Source organism: Garra rufa, chromosome 1 (genome assembly GCF_049309525.1).
Source record: "Garra rufa chromosome 1, GarRuf1.0, whole genome shotgun sequence".
Classification (NCBI taxonomy): domain Eukaryota; kingdom Metazoa; phylum Chordata; class Actinopteri; order Cypriniformes; family Cyprinidae; genus Garra; species Garra rufa.
In genome coordinates, this window is record NC_133361.1 from 53,922,166 (window position 1) to 53,938,993 (window position 16,828).

The 16,828-nt window shown below is 36.8% G+C and overlaps 2 non-coding genes across 2 annotated transcripts; both read right to left on the reverse strand.

Annotated features, from left to right (window-relative positions):
• Positions 1 to 13,677: 13,677 nt before the first annotated feature.
• Positions 13,678 to 13,771, reverse strand: trnai-uau (transfer RNA isoleucine (anticodon UAU)). The gene is made up of 2 exons: positions 13,734 to 13,771; positions 13,678 to 13,713 (listed from the first exon to the last, which is right to left on the reverse strand). It is a non-coding gene; the product is annotated as a tRNA-Ile (tRNA).
• Positions 13,772 to 16,507: 2,736 nt separating this feature from the next.
• On the reverse strand, positions 16,508 to 16,601 carry trnai-uau (transfer RNA isoleucine (anticodon UAU)). The gene is made up of 2 exons: positions 16,564 to 16,601; positions 16,508 to 16,543 (listed from the first exon to the last, which is right to left on the reverse strand). It is a non-coding gene; the product is annotated as a tRNA-Ile (tRNA).
• Positions 16,602 to 16,828: the final 227 nt, after the last annotated feature.

Sequence of the window (16,828 nt, forward strand, 5' to 3'; positions counted from 1 at the left end):
TATATTCCCAGCTTTATATAGCCCTCATGCGGCTCTTTATTAAAGTGTAGATATTGAAAAGAGAAGAGAGGCCAGAAGAATGCAGGATGAATCTTTTCTCTTTCTGTTTATTGATCATTTAATCAAGCGTCTGTTAAAGGTCATATAGCTGGAGGTGACATGATGCACCTGCACTGACCCGTCCACAGTCTCCGCTTCGTGTGAGACAGACAGAAAGAAAGGACCTTTTCATCCTGTACAACGAATCACTGTAATGACTGCCATTGCTCGTCCTCCAGCACTCTGCACTTCACACTTCCTGTTAATTATTTCGGTCAATCAACACCTTTCCGGGCCACTTCCTTCTAAAGAAAATAGTCTGCATTCTGCACCAGTCTAAGACGAATAACAAACCTGTCTGTTTCTCTCATCTCCATACTTTTTGTTGTTTAACTTAACTTCAGAAAGCAAATCTATAGTTCAATGCATACTGCTCACTGTGCGAAGCTGTGTTTCATTAGGGTGAGTATACAGTAAGTCAATTTTAATGCCTTACCATTGGAACTCATAGGACTTAACTAGGTATCTGCTGACAGGTAAAGTCAAAATCGTGTGAAAGCCAGCTGTGATCAAACGCTGGAGGAAATCATTATTGATGTCCGTGACCTCATGAGAATGTCAGGCCAACAGTGTAATAAACCTAAACAACTGGCTGAGGGAGAGAGACCAGCTAAACAGACCAGCTAAACAAACCGATGAGGACGGCCAGACAGTCACTGGACTCTTTTCAGCCTGTCAATATGACTAGGAAGACCTTTATGTGCTGGCTTTTTCCACTAACATGCTCTCAGAAACATTACTGGACACCCATTCTCATGGTAAACAAAACAGGTCTACTCATATCTTGAACGACGTATTTTGTCTCATAAACATTTACTTTTCTACATTCCAAAAACTACAATAATATGACTTTTACTAGATGTTAAGAACATTTAATATAGATATTTAGAAACTGCGAACTGCTGCGTGACGCGATAGTGATGTCCGATTTAGGGACAACTGATTCTTTTGAGTCAATTCGTTTTCAATGAACCAGTTCACAAGTTGCGTTAAATAATTAATTCAGTATTAAACTCATGTTTGTCACACTTTAATGTTTCAAATCATCAAACACATTTAAATATTAATAAAAGATAACACAAGTAAACACAACATGCAGTTTTTATGAAGGGAAAACAAAATCCAAACCCCCATGGACCTGTGTGAAAAAGTGTTTGCCCCCTAAACTTAATAACTGGTTGGGTCACCCTTAGCAGCAACAACTGCAATCAAGCGTTTGCGATAACTTGCAATGAGTCTGTTACAGCGCTGTGCAGGAATTGTTGTAATTCAGCCACATTTGAGGTTTTTCCAGCATGAACCGCCTTTTTAAGGTCATGCCACAGCATCTTAATAGGATTCAGGTCAGGACTTTGACTAGGCCACTCCAAAGTCTTCATTTTGTTTTTCTTCAGCCATTCAGAGGTGGATTTGCTGGTGTGTTTTGGATCATTGTCCTGCTGCAGAAACCAAGTTCGCTTCAGCTTGAGGTCACGAACAGACGGCCGGACATTGTCCTTCAGGATTTTTTGGTAGACAGCAGAATTCATGTTTCCATTTATCAAGTCTTCCAGGTCCAGAAGCAGCAAAACAGCCCCAGACCATCACACTACCACCACCATATTTTACTGTTGGTATGATGTTCTTTTTCTGAAATGCTGTGTTTCTTTTACTCCAGATGTAATGGGACACACACCTTCCAAAAAGCTTTTGTCTCGTCAGTCCACAGAGTATTTTCCCAAAAGTCTTGGGGATCATCAAGATGTGTTCTGGCAAAACTGAGATGAGCCTTTATGTTCTTTTTGCTCAGCAGTGGTTTTCGTCTTGGAGCTCTGCCATGCAGGCCATTTTTGCCCAGTCTCTTTCTTATGGTGGAGTCATGAACACTGACTTTAACTGAGGGAAGAGAGGCCTGCAGTTCTTTAGATGTTGTTGTGGGGTCTTTTGTGACCTCTTGGATGAGTCGTCGCTGCACTCTTGGGGTAATTTTGGTCGGCCGGCCACTCCTGGGAAGGTTCACCACTGTTCCATGTTTTGGCCATTTGTGGATAATGGCTCTCACTGTGGTTCGCTGTTGGGTTCGCTGGAGTCCCAAAGCTTTAGAAAAGGCCTTATAACCTTTTCCAGACTCTATAGATCTCAATTACTTTCTTTGTCATTTGTTCCTGAGTTTGTATTTGTAAGTGATTTCTTGATTGCGAACAGGTGTGACAGTCATCAGGCCTGGGTGTGGCTACAGAAACTGAACTCAGGTCTGATAAACCACAATTATGCTTTTTCCTTCACAAAAAAAACAAAAAACACTTCATTTAGAATTTGCATGTTGTTTACTTGTGTTATTTGGTTCATATTTAAATTTGTTTGATGATCAGAAACATTAAAGTGTGACAAACATGCAAAAAATAAATAATTAAGGGGACCAACACTTTTTCACACCACTGTATATTAGCGTTAAATTTAGGGGTGGGCATAGATTAATTTTTTAATCTAGATTAATCTAGATTAAATCTTGGAATTAATCTAGATTAATCTAGATTAAAATGGCTAATTTGAATTCTGCTGAAGGCATTCAGAATATGTGTGCTACCCAAATAATGACTAAAAGTAAGTCTTCGAGAACGGGCCAGGTGGCGCATTAGATCAGGCGCTCATCTCCTGTTTCCAAAATGCATCACAAACTGCTTGACAATTGCATTTACAACATAAGTACCTATACAAACTTGTGTAACCAAGTACTTCTGCGCAAAAGGCTGCACGACGTGCGCGATGCCGTTAAATACACAGACGCGCACGGGAAAGAATAGCCTATCTGCGTGCATAGTCTTCGATTAAACTGCGTTGCTTTTAGAAGCGTCAATTCAGTTGTTGCATATAGTTTAATGTCTTTATTTCGGGATTATCAAAGTAAATTATAACTCAAACTTGAGATTTTACTGGGGCACAGCAGATTTTCACTGGGGCGCGAGCCCCAGTAAAAAGGGTCTAGCTACGCACCTGCCCTGAAGCGGCTTCATAACTGCATCCATTGCAGACTTTGCACGTCTCATTTGATGTGGTAATTTCACAGAAGTTGGAGACTCGTTCTCGCCCCCTACAGTGCAATTCGACTAGGTATACATCATCCGCGCTAAAATATCAAGGTGAAAGTCATCATATCTTGCGTAGTTTGGACCCAGCTCCCAACCCAACTTTGAGAATAGATTAACGGCGATATTTTTTTTAATCGCCCGATAAGAGTCTCACGTTAACGCAGCACGTTAACGCCGATAACGGCCCACCACTAGTTAAATTATTTACATTTCTTTTTAAAATTATTGAGCTTGTTACTTGATTCTGTTTGTGTCAATGTTTTTACCGTTCATCCAACCTGACCTTATGATGAAAACATACCTGTGGGAAATTTCAGAAGATGCAAAATACATATGGTACCAACAGTGTTGGGAGTAACGCATTACAAAAGTAATATGTTACAGTAGTTTATTACTTTTTGCTGTAACGCGGTAATATAACGCATTACTAATACAATTTGGGTAATAATATTACTCGTTACAATCTCAGTAACGCAAGTTACATCAACATATTTTAACTCAACATTAATTTGTGAATTAAAAAAAGTCCACAAGTAAAATATTTTGTCTTCCTGTTGCTGGAATTCGATGGCTGAGATGACTGCAGAGACGGATTCTACATTTATGAGATGGACGCACTCCCGTTATGGAGAAACAGCACGAGTAACTCCTAGAAACATCTAGACTGGTGCCCAAGCCCGGATTAACCATACGGGCAACTGGGCAATTGCCCAGGGGCCCACGACATCTAAAGGGCCCAGGACAGCAAGGGCACGAGCAAAATAAATTGCCTTATGTTATTTATCTTATTTACACGAAGGCATGTCATTTCTGTCTCTGCATAGTCGCGCGTTTACAATGTCTCCTCCGCGAAAACACGGACGGGATCACGCACTCCATTCATAAAAACGGAATTTACTATAGCGCGGAATACCACGGAATTCGTCGATTTTTGGATTAATAAATCAAAAGTTTGTCTGTCACTTAATTCAAATCGCGATATGGACTAGTGTCTGTGAAAACTGAAATGCAAAAAGACCGTTTTAATATGAATGGTGGAGACGCGTTTTTTTTTTACTACGCGCGTACTGAAGCACGCGTGACGCTCACAGTAATTTTTTGCATTTGCACCTCACATGAACAGATAAACTCAATCTCCAAAAATGCTGTGAGTGTCACTTTTACCGTTTCATTTAAGAAAACTAGCATCATATCTTATTGTACACACAGAAACTTCCCGGCAACCTGTCAAAATAAAAGTACGGTTCAAGATGTAACAACAATATTAGGCTTGTATTCCTTTTGTACAGTATAATGTAGGTGTTTATATATTCCTATTTAAATAATTTACATAAAACAAAAAAATAAATATTACAACAAGATTAACCACTTAATTGTAGAAAAAATACTACAATTATTATTTAAACGTTTTAAACTGAATATAATTTCTTCCATGTATTGATTTTGACAGTAAACCTCTGTTTGTTTGCCAAAAATTAAAAGTTTTTTTTTTATTTGATTAAAAATAAATAAATGTTTATGCTTTCATTTGATTATCAGAAAAATTAAAACACATAAGAATTTCTAAAAAAAAAAAAAAAAAAACGCAAAAGATTGTTCAAAATGTTAAAATAGAGAGTTTTGGACTTATGTTTCACTGAAATAAATGTTTTCGTTTTTACACAAAGTAGGCTAAAGTACCGGGAAAAAAAGTAACGTTGGCTACTGGCAAATGGTTTGAAAGTGGTTGCTTATCTATTCATTTTTTGTGAAAATGGAGGATACTTCCCTCCCTCTCAATGCAGTGGGTCAATTTTACCAGATTATACTGTACATATGCTGATGTGTTTTGTTTTCATAGCATCATATGTGAGTGAATGTCTTTGATAGGGGACATAGTACTGCATTTGTAGTTCTATGAGCATTTAAATATTTGTAAATCAAAATATGATGACAGTTAGGATTTGAAGTATTGAGTATATTTACTGTATATTACAGTAACATATTCTATATATGACCATATTATGGTGATCCTGGGGTCGTGATGATGGGGCCCTTGAATATTGTTGCCCAGGGTACAACAAAGTGTTAATCTGGCCCTGCTGGTGCCAGTAACACTAAACTAATGATGAGAGCTGCGGAGTCGGAGAAGAGAAAAAATGACGGACGAGCGCATAAGCAACAAAAATTAAGCTAAAAATGACTAAATCTGTTTTTATTAAATCATAGTCCGCATATAAAATGGATGAATACGCGAAATATATCTGATTTTCAAAACGAAAAGACTGAGTGACATATGCTGCTGAGTTTGGTTCACTTTTGTGACGAAAGTTCACGGAAAGGAAACCAAGATGACAGAAATAAAAGTAAACACACTGCAGTTAAATGATCTGTATGACCAAAAATGACGGAGTTATTCCGCAATTCGATTGCCCCGGCGCCTCACGCACACACAGCGTTGCAAAAGTTGCAGTCTGTTAATTATAAGAATAAAATACAGTCACTGGTCAAATGAAATAGTGCGTACTGCATAGTATCCGTGCCGTCAGCCTGAGCTCGAGCCAAACACATATTTGCTCATGTGAGGAGGATGTTTTATAAGCGCGTTAAATACAAATCCTGGTTTACATAATAGTTTAGCATTCAAATACATCACGAATATGGACACATTTAATTGGATTGATGCAGAATGAGAGAGGTAGGCTGCACGAGAACAACACCGTTTGTTTTTAGTTTCGCTTTTACCCTCATTCGTTTTGGCTTGTTTAGCAACTTGTATTCTTCATTCTTGTTTTGTTCTGAAAACCATTTAAAATAGCCTATAGGCTATTCATTGTGTTTAATGATTGTACATTATAACACTTCACTTTATTTACCGGTGTTATTTCTGAAAGTATTAATGAGGTTTGTGCTTATCTGTGTTTAACCTAAACTACAACGTAACATTAATAGACATACCGGTAGGCCTACCTAAATATGTTTTTATAATTTTATGCTAGCTATCCTAAACTTAATGTATAATGAGCAGCTATAAACTTTTTTTTGGCATTTTATAATCTGTGGATATTTTGATGAAAGTAACTCAACAGTAACTTAAAAGTAGTGTAACGCATTACAATTTAGAGACAGTAATATTGTAATATAACTAATTACTATTAAAAGACAGTAACTAGTAATATATAATGTATTACGTTTTGGAAGTAACTTGCACAACACTGGGTACCAATATCACTGTAGTTTCCAACAGAAATGAACAGTGGAGGTGGGAAAATAGTGAGCACTTGTAATCATTTTTTGATACGCAGTTATGTGTATCAAACCTATCGAGTAGGTTTAGGTGTAGTGCAGATGGTGTGTTATTTAAGAGTTATAGTGCATTAATGCCCGTTAAGAACGATAACTATAACTATAAAGATAACATTCTAATAATCGTTTCAAATTTAAAAGATAACAGATTTTAAGAACAGTAAGCATAATCAAATTTACCGTTATTCCTTGTGATGTGCAAAATACTGTAATTTCTCATTTTTTGCAATTTAATGGTCACTTTTCTTAAATGAGACATCTCTGATAACGTGTGCAGCCTTCAAATGCGACTTTCTAGAGGACGCAGCCTTCCAATTGAGAAGCAGCAACTGTTTTTCTTTGCCTTTATCGTTATAGCTGTGGTGTGGATTCTGCTATTCTTTAATACTGAGAATGATTTTTTTGAACTATACCTTTACCATTATCTTTATAGTTATCGTCTTCTATTAAGAAATCCATTGTGCAAGATGAGCGTTTGTGGTTAAAAAGTATGCAAATTTCAAAGCTGCATTGAAACTCTGACCTTTAACCTGTTGATCCCCATTGAAGTCCACTACATGGAGAAAAATCCTTGAATGTTTTCCTCAGAACTTGAATTTCTTTTTGACTGAAGAAAGAAAGACATGAACATTTTGGATGACATGGGGGTGAGTAAATTATCAGGAACAATTTCATTCTGGAAGAACTAATCCTTAAAAAAAAAAAAAAAGTTTAAAACAGTTTAAATTTATGTATCCTTTTTTTTAAGAATGACTACTGTCAATATCAGTCCGACGTATAGGAGAAGCAGTAGGAAAAAATACAAGAATGTGGAGATGGGCTGCAGGATTGAAAGACCATCATTCACAGTTGATAACCAAAGTCTACCATGAACATTGACCTTAAAATGCAGTTTTTCTCCATAAGAAATGGAGCTTTGAATAGATGCTAGAAAATTGCATTCGCTAACCGAGAGTGGAAATTTTGAATAAGGAGCTCTCGAGATGAGGGCAGGTCAGGATGACTTCAACTAAGAGCTGCCTGCTGATGATCTCAAGGCCATGCAATTAAAGCTAGAGCAGTGAATATCGAACAGAAACGTGATACTATTGAGGAGCTGACAGGTTTATGAATGTCAGTGTAACCAGTGTTCTTCCACACAACCTGAATGTGGCGAAGAAGCCCTTTGGGACCATCAGTCAACTCCACGTCAATGAGAAAAGACTGCCGTGTGGCCATCTCGCCCGTATTGTGAGCATAATTTTCAAATTCTCTTTTAACAAGAGGGTAATATCTCTAAAGAAAGCTAGTTAGCCTTTCCTGCCCTTTCTATCTTCTCAATGGCCCCATAAAGGCACACACACAATATCTGGCACGCAGCTTGAATTATTCCCTTGAAATACTTACACTAGCCTCACTGTTAAAATCAAGTGACTTCTGGTTGTAAGTTTGTTCATTAACTAAAGGATAAATGATGTTAGTAACTAATTCAAGAGACTAGATTTGCATTTACAGCTGAGGTCAAAAGTTTACATACACCTTGCAGATTCTGAACAATGTTAATTATTTTACCAAAATGCATGTTATTTTTTATTTGGTACTGACCTGAATAAGATATTTCACATAAAAGACGTTTACATATAGTCCACAAGAGAAAATAATAGTTGAATTTCTAAAAAAGACCCTGTTCAAAAGTTTACATACACTTGATTCTTAATACGGTGTTGTTACCTGAATGATCCACAGCTGTGTGTTTTTTTTTGTTTCTTTGTTTAGTGATAGTTGTTCATGAGTCCCTTGTTTGTCCTGAACAGTTAAACTGCCCACTGTTCTTCACAAAAAAAATCCTTCAGGGCCCACAAATTCTTTGGTTTTCCAGCATGTTTGTGTATTTGAAACCTTTCCAACAATGACTGTATGATTTTGAGATCCATCTTTTCACACTGAGGACAACTGAGGGACTCATATGCAACTATTACAGAAGGTTCAAACACTAACAGATGCTCCAGAATGAAAAATGATGCATTGAGACTTTTTTACTTTTGAACAGTATGAGGATGTGTACCATTTTTCTTATTTTGCCTAAATATCATATTTTTTTCCATTTAGTATTGCCCTTCAGAAGCTACAGAAGATACTTACATGTTCCCCAGAGGACAAAATAAGTTACATTTAGGCTGCCCTGATCTTCAAATTCAAAAAGTTTTCAACCCCAGATCGAAATGCATTGTGTTTCGTTCTGAAGCATATGCATATGAGTCCCTCAGTTGGATCTCAAAATCATACAGTCATTGTTGGAAAGGGTTCAAATACACAAAGAATTTGTTGGACCTTAAGGATTTTTCTGAAAAACAGCAGGCAATTTAACCGCTCAGGACCAACAAGGGAGGGACTCATGAAGAACGGTCACTAAACAAAACAAAAAAACAACTGTGGATCATTTAGGTAACAACACAATAATATGAAGTGTGTGTACATTTTTGAACAGGTTCATTTTTTATAAATTCAACTATTATTTTCTCTTGTTCAATGTATGTAAACATCATTTATGTGAAATATCTTATTCAGGTCAGTACTAAATAAAAAAATAACATGCATTTTATATGATCCCTCTTATTTTGGTAAAATAATTAACATTTTGCTGATTCTGAAAGGTGTATGTAAACTTATGACCTCAACCATAAATGCCAGAATGTTGCATTATATGTATTTACTCTCTTTTTTGACCAATTTAATGCCTTTTTTCTGAATTAAAGTATTTTTTTTTAAAAACAGCAACTCAATCAATCTTACAAACTCCAAACCAGATGAACACTTCCTAGAAATTTCTAAGATTTTTTTTTTCAGTAAATTCCATTTCCTGTCATTCAAATTTAAATTGTCTTTGATACAGCATTCCAGCGACTTTCTCATCTGTGCTAGATCCCAACACGTACTGCTCAGCGAGACCAAACGCATTTGACACAGGAGCTGTTAGCAGAGGTTGACATGAAGGTTTAATTGAGGCCAAGAATTGTTTTTTTTTTTGACTGGACACATGGGAGCTTCTAACCAATCTCACATACAAGCTGGTAAAATGATAAAAAAAAAACTAAACAAAATATGGAATTCTCAGGACCAGTTTACAATGTTTTTTCTGTCAAAACATTGATTTATTTTGACAGCCAATATACCAAATGACAGCTTTACCACTTCAGAACTGAAAGCCTGAGCATTGTGCTCAAACTGTTGTAAGCCACAGAAATAGTCCACATTTCACCATACATGTCAAGCCATAAGTATTCTGATCACTGAATACACGTTTTGCAAAATCTTTCCTCAGAGATAGCAGAAGGCCACATAATACAACCTCAGCGAAAGATATAATCAACCGGATTAATTAGATCAGCACAAATAGAGGTTAAACAGAGAGGTTAAACGCTTCTTTAGAGGTGTGAATGTTACAATCAATAGACGTCCTGTCAGCATGCTAAAAACTCCAATCGACACAGACCTATCCACCTTTTTCTTAAAGTGGAAGTAAGCCTATGGGTGAGACTTATATGGTATGGTAAGACACACCAATTTGTAGTGTTGGGTCGAGTCCACCTAAGTCAAGTCCGAGTCCAAATGGGTCGAGTCCGAGTCCAACTAAACACTACTGTTTGTCGGTATCTTAACCTTGTTTTAACCTTTACAACTAGAATAAGGCAATAACAATTTAAATGTAAAAAAGCAAACAGCTATTGCATATTGCCATTTGGATTTTTGATTTCACACCATCTTATAATTGGTGTCCTGCTCAGCAAACTTTAAAGCCATGTAACAGAAGTTATAACTTATGTATTGTGACATATTTCAGAGTGAAATAGCTTTTAGAATGTGACAAATTATAGGGCAGGACAGAACTTGTCTTTATTTGCTGTTATATACAGTAGTAAATGTATAAATTCAACGGGGTAGGAAGCTTAAGTGAATGAGACCTGAGGAGCAGAAAATTCACCTCTTATCTCTGATTTTGGCTGTTTTGAGTTTTATATGATGAATGTTAAGACCTTAGACAGGGTAGATGGCATTTTGATTATTGTTTTTCTTGGATGAAAATGAGGCTGTAAGGTGACAGTTTTTAAGAAGCAGTCTATGGAGGCCATGGAATAAAAGAGTAAAAAAAAAAGTAAAATTGAGTTTATATTTCAAAACTTTATTTTCACAATTCCGAGATTGTATTTCACAATTTTGATAAGAAATGACATTCTCCCGTTTCCCCTCAGCTCAAAATCATGAGTTTAAATCCCACACTTCTGACATTTTTCCCCTCAGAAAAGTTCATTTGAGTTATAAAGTCCGAAATACAACATATAAACAACATATTTAAAAAAAATTCTGAATTGGGAGATAAAATAGGCAAATTTAATATGACGCAGTCTGCTGCAGCAGGTTTATATTGCTGTCGCTTTAAGAGCGGATACACCGATCATATATTGTGACACATCTGTATTTCTCCCAACTGTTTTAATTCACTCACAAGACAAAACCGACCGCATTTGCATTAATACTCTCCAAGACGGTGCATTTTGACTTTACTTTTCGTGTAAATGTGTAGCAATAACATCCAAAAGTAAACTTAATTCAGCATTTGCACGCTGACTGAGAGGCGCTTTTGTTGAGCGCACTTTGGGGGTTTGTGTATGCAAAGAAACCAGCAGGCTTTCAAGTTCTGGCAAGACTTTTAAACAAGTGCGAATACTGAATGTCACTTTCGTAATAATGCGAGTCAGTAAAATTTCCGTCAACTGTCCCTGGACTCGGCAATTATTCCCGAGTCCGAAAAGCTTGAGTCCGAGTCAAAACGCATCCGAGTCCGTGACAAGTCCGAGTCTGCTAAAAATTGGACTCGAGTCCGAGTACAAGTCCGAGTACTCCAACTCTACCAATTTGCAATATCAAGCAGCAAAACGAAATGTTCTGTACAGCTAAAAACAGCTGGAAGGAAGCCAGACCCATAAAACTTACAAATGGCCACTCTTACAGAAAAAAAGGTTGATATATGAGATATTTCAGTGTGACTTTGAAATGGCACATACTGCATGGTGAGAACCGCAAAACTGTGCAAACAGTGCAAATCTCAGCATCAATACAGAGGAAACCTGTCTTGTTTACTTATTTAATTAATTAAATTATTTATTAATATCCGACATGAGCTTGAGGCTGTCGGTTTGACCCTTCTGTCGGACAACATCAATCCAAACGTTTCCTCTGAAGCTGCACAAGCCCAGATGGAGGCTCTCGAGAGGGATGGGGAATCCAGGGGTGAGGCGCACACAGACACCCTCTAACTGCCCGCTGGTTTCGTCTGTTTTTTTTTATTTTTTTCACAATTAAAGGTGATGACTTGACTTTAGACAAATTCACAGACTTCAGAACTTTGTTCCAAAAGCTATTAAGCTGCCTAGACTACTCTGATGCAAAATGTTGGCAGAAACATTGTGCTGCTTTCTAAGATTACTGCTTTTGGCAAAGAAATAATGCATTCAAGATGCATATGCATGAAGTTTTGTTTTTGTGGAGAATCATATTTGATGCATCAGGCTTTTATGACTCATAAAGTACAATATAGGGAAAATGTGGCGCTCATATTCAAAGTAGATTGTGTACAACCAGTTGTCATTACTGAACATTTTAATGCCGGATATACTGGGCTTTGTAGTGGCATATAGGCATGCTAATTTTATTGGAATCCTGTTGCACTTTTAGGCAGTAGACAGGTAGCTTCCAAGGTTTTTGACCAAATCCTATGTGTTTAAATTGGCAGAGGTGTCTTAACTAACATGAAAAAGAAGAAATTGTTGAATAAAGTTGTTATTTTTGTTTTCTTTGCGCACAAAAAGTATTCTCATAGCTTCATATCATTGCAGTTGAGCAACTGATGTCACATGGACTATTTTAACAATGTCCTTACTACCTTTCTGGGCCTTGAACATGTCAGTTGCTTTACTGTCTATGCAGGGCCAGAAAGCATCCACTAATGTTGACATAAAGACGCACATAGTGAAAGTCAAAATAGCACTGTCAAAAGGATGCCACCTTTCCAACTACCTGTAAATTATTGCCTTGTTACAGGCATCCCAGTCAACCAAAAGTAGCCTTAACATAAATAGGAAACACTTAAGAGACACAACAGTTCAGCTATAAAAAGGCTGGCCACATAAACAGAATATGAACCGCAATGTGCTAAAAACACAAACAAGTGCAAAAGGTTAAAAAATAAATAAAGAGTCAGGGTTTGGGCTGATCTCAATCAGATGTGTTTTGGAGGGGTCGAAGGGTCAAGAGAAATTTTTGTCAGACTATTTTATCCAAAGATAAGCTGTGATGCTTCAGCAGCAGTTTAAGTTGTGATACAAAGGCCTAAGGGGCAATTCAAACAGCATATTTTTGCATTTTAAAACGAGATGCAGGACAGTGGAATAAAACAAAAAACACCATCCAACTAGGATGGTTAAAAAAAAAAAAGTGGAAAAGAGAAGAAAACGAATCGTCTAAAGACGATTCAAGAATATACATATACATATGAAAATGAAAAGTTTTTTTTAACTCTTTTATATGGCAAACTATCCTTTACATACACTTTGAGAATTTCCTTTACACATTCTTTAAAAATAAACTATAGAAACCCATTTTGGCCACGGATCATTTCGACTTTTTATTCTGTTTTATTCTCAGAATTTTTCTCATAATCACATGATACAAGCTCTCAATTCTGACTTTCATTCTCAGAATTGGGAGATACAAATAATTGCGAGAAATAAGGTCAGAATTGTGACAAACTCACAATTCTGACTCTTTTTTTTTTTCTCAGAATTTTGAGTTTATATCTCACAATTAAGAAAAAAAGTCACAAGTGCGGGATATAAACTAGCAATTCTGAGGAAAAAAGTCATAATTGTGAGATTTAATCCCGCAATTCTGAAGGAAAAAAGTCAATTGCGCGATATAAATGTAATTCTGAGGAAAATAGTCACAACTGCAAGATATAAACAGATAATTTTGAGGAAAAAACTCAGAATTCTGAGATTTCATCTCACAATTCTGAGGAGAAAAGTCATACTGTACATTCTCAAACACCACAGTCTTTAGTTAGAACGATTTTTCAAAATAGTCCATGCACATTTTTTTAACTGATTAAACCCATCTGACTTTCAAACCATCTTTTATGTTAAGCCATGAACTCCTGTACCTCTGAAATGTCTCTTGCTTTCTAAAACCTTACTCCAGGTGAGGCTCGAACTCACAACCTCGACATCGCTCTGCTGCGTACTGACTTATAAGTACCGCGCGCTGACTGATTGCGCTACTGGAGCTTATTACATTTGGGAAGATTCTCAAACACCACAGTCTTTAGTTAGAACGATCTTTCAAAAGATGACATGGTCTTTATTCTGATTGCAGCCATTTCAATTTCTACTAATCTTTTATGTTAAGCAATCAGCTCTTGTGCTACTGAAGTGTCTCTTGCTTTCGAAAAACATGCTACAGGTGAAGCTCGAACTCACAACCTCGGCATTGCTCTGCTTCGTACTGTCTTATAAGTACCGCGCGGAGACCGATTGCGTCACTGGAGCTGAAAACAATTGGGAAGATTCTCAAACACCACAGTCTTTATTTAGAACGATCTTTCAAAAGATGCCATGGTCTTTCTTCTGATTGGAGCCATTTAAATTTCTGCTAATCTTTCATGTTAAGCAATGAACTCTTGTCCTGAAATGTCTCTTGCTTTCTAAAACATTACTCCAGCTGAGGCTCGAACTCACAACCTCGACATCGCTCTGCTGCGTACTGCCTTATAAGTACCGTGCGCTGACCGCATGCACCACTGGAGCTGACACAAATTGGGTACATTCTCAAACACCACAGTCTTTAGTTAGAACGATCTTTCAAAATAGTCCATGCACATTTTTTTAACTGATTAAACCCATCTGACTTTCAAACCATCTTTTATGTTACAGTTTTTTTACAATCGTTTTTGCACTAATAACAGAACCGTGATGTCATTTTTCAAAACTCTAGACACATAATTCACAACCAGTGATCAAAATGCACATTTTTCAAACCACTTAACACATTTTTCAAATGCTTGGATACAATACATATAAGCCAAAGATCACTTGTTCATTGAACTTAAATCAACTGTTCAAAATGACACAACTTAACATCAAAGTATTACTATTTCAAAATGCAACTCACACATTACATCTGAGATGAGTGTGCATTCATTTCATTACAAAGATTGAACTATCAGTTGATACATCTTCTTAAAATGATAAGTAACTGTTGCATTACCCTTGAAGCATAGCTTTTATGGAAAATAGTGCATGTTTCAGGATAGATCATTTGACACCAGTTACCACAGAATATGACCCAAGTGGACTACACTACACTCTCAGAAAAAACGGGAACAAAACTATACCTTTTAGGGTACAAGTAGCTGTCACTGGGGTGTTACCAAGGGTACAATTTTTTGGGTACATAATTGTACAATAAGGACCCGTTGTGTACCTTTAAAGGTACCTTTATGTTTTGTTGCCCAGGAACAAAATTGTACCTCTCCAGTATTTTTTTTTTTTTTACCGTGTATCTATGGATGTCATATTTCATTCTTTATCAGATATGGTTTCTATGGCCCCATGTACCTCTTTTACAGAACACATTTTCATATTCAACATTACTGAATGCAAGATGTCATTTTTATGTTATTGCTTTTGTGGTTTTAATGAGTTAATGGCTACCCTGGTAAAAAAAAAAAAAAGAATGTATAAAGTACGTTGCTACACAAATTAGCCCTGCTGAAAAACAAACATACATCCAAAACCAGCCCAGGCTGTTTGGCTGATTTTAGCTGGTCATAGCTGGTCAGCAGGCTGGTTTTAGAGGGGTATTGGCCACTTTTCTGTCTGGTCAGGCTGGGAAACCAGCTAAAACCAGCTAAGACCAGCCAACCAGCCTAGGCTGGTTTTAGCAGGTTTTTTTTTCAGCAGGGTACAGTATACTGTAAACTGTATTCTGTACCCTGCTGAAAAAAAAAAACAGCTAAAACTTTAAATCTAAATTTTTCCTTTAGAAAACCTATGCTGAGATTTATTTTATCAGTAAATTCCACATTACAGTATTTCAATAATACCACTGTGTCTGAACTGTTCTCAGTCTAAAGTAAAAAAAATGAAACCTGAATCACATATTTTGTACAACTATATTTAATGATTGTACTAGCAAAAACACATTGAAACTATGGGTAACTTGTGTATGGGTGATCTAAAGTAATGTTCCTATAATATTTCATTATAAATTCGTTTTTTGAAACAATTCTTCTGCTAATGCAAGGCTTCTTTAAAGATATGAACGCAATATGCAAAGTTTTGAACACTGGACAGCCTGTATTACAAATAATGACTGTTTTGAGTTTTGTATCTAGAGTTCTGAAAAATGACATTAAGGTTCAGTTATTAGTGCAAAAACGATTGTAAAAAACTGTAAGCCATAAACTCCTGTACCACTGAAATGTCTCTTGCTTTCTAAAACTTTACTCCAGGTGAGGCTCGAACTCACAACCTCGACATCGCTCTGCTGCGTACTGACTTCTAAGTACCGCGCGCTGACCAATTGCGTCACTGGAGCTGAAAACAATTGGGTACATTCTCAAACACCACAGTCTTTAGTTAGAACGATCTTTCAAAAGATGCCATGGTCTGTCTTCTGATTGCAGCCATTTGATTTTCTACCCATCTTTTATGTTAAGCAATGAACTCTTGTGCTACTGAAATGTCTCTTGCTTTCGAAAAACTTGCTCGAGGTGAGGATCGAACTCACAACCTCAACATTGCTCTGCTGCATACTGCTTTATAAACACACCGCGCTGACTGATTGCGCTACTGGAACTGATAACAGTAAGGTACATTCTCAAACACCACAGTCTTTAGTTAGAACGATCATTCAAACAATGTCATGGTCTTTCTTCTGATTGCAGCCATTTAAATTTCTGCTAAACTTTTATGTTAAGCAATGAACTCTTGTCCTGAAATGTCTCTTGCTTTCTAAAACCTTGCTCCAGGTGAGGCTCGAACTCACAACCTCGGCATTGCTCTGCTACGTACTGCCTTATAAGTACCGAGCGCTGACCGATTGCGCCACTGGAGCTGACACAAATTGGGTACATGTAGTTGTGAGATTTAATCCCGCAATTCTAAGGAAAAAAAATTCACAATTGCAAGATATAAACAGACAATTTTAAGGAAAAAAACTCAGAATTCTGAGATTTCATCTCACAATTCTGAGGAAAAAAAGTCAATTGCAAGACATAAATGTAATTCTGAGAGGAAGAAAAAGTCACAATTGCAAGATATAATCTCGCAATTCTGAGGAAA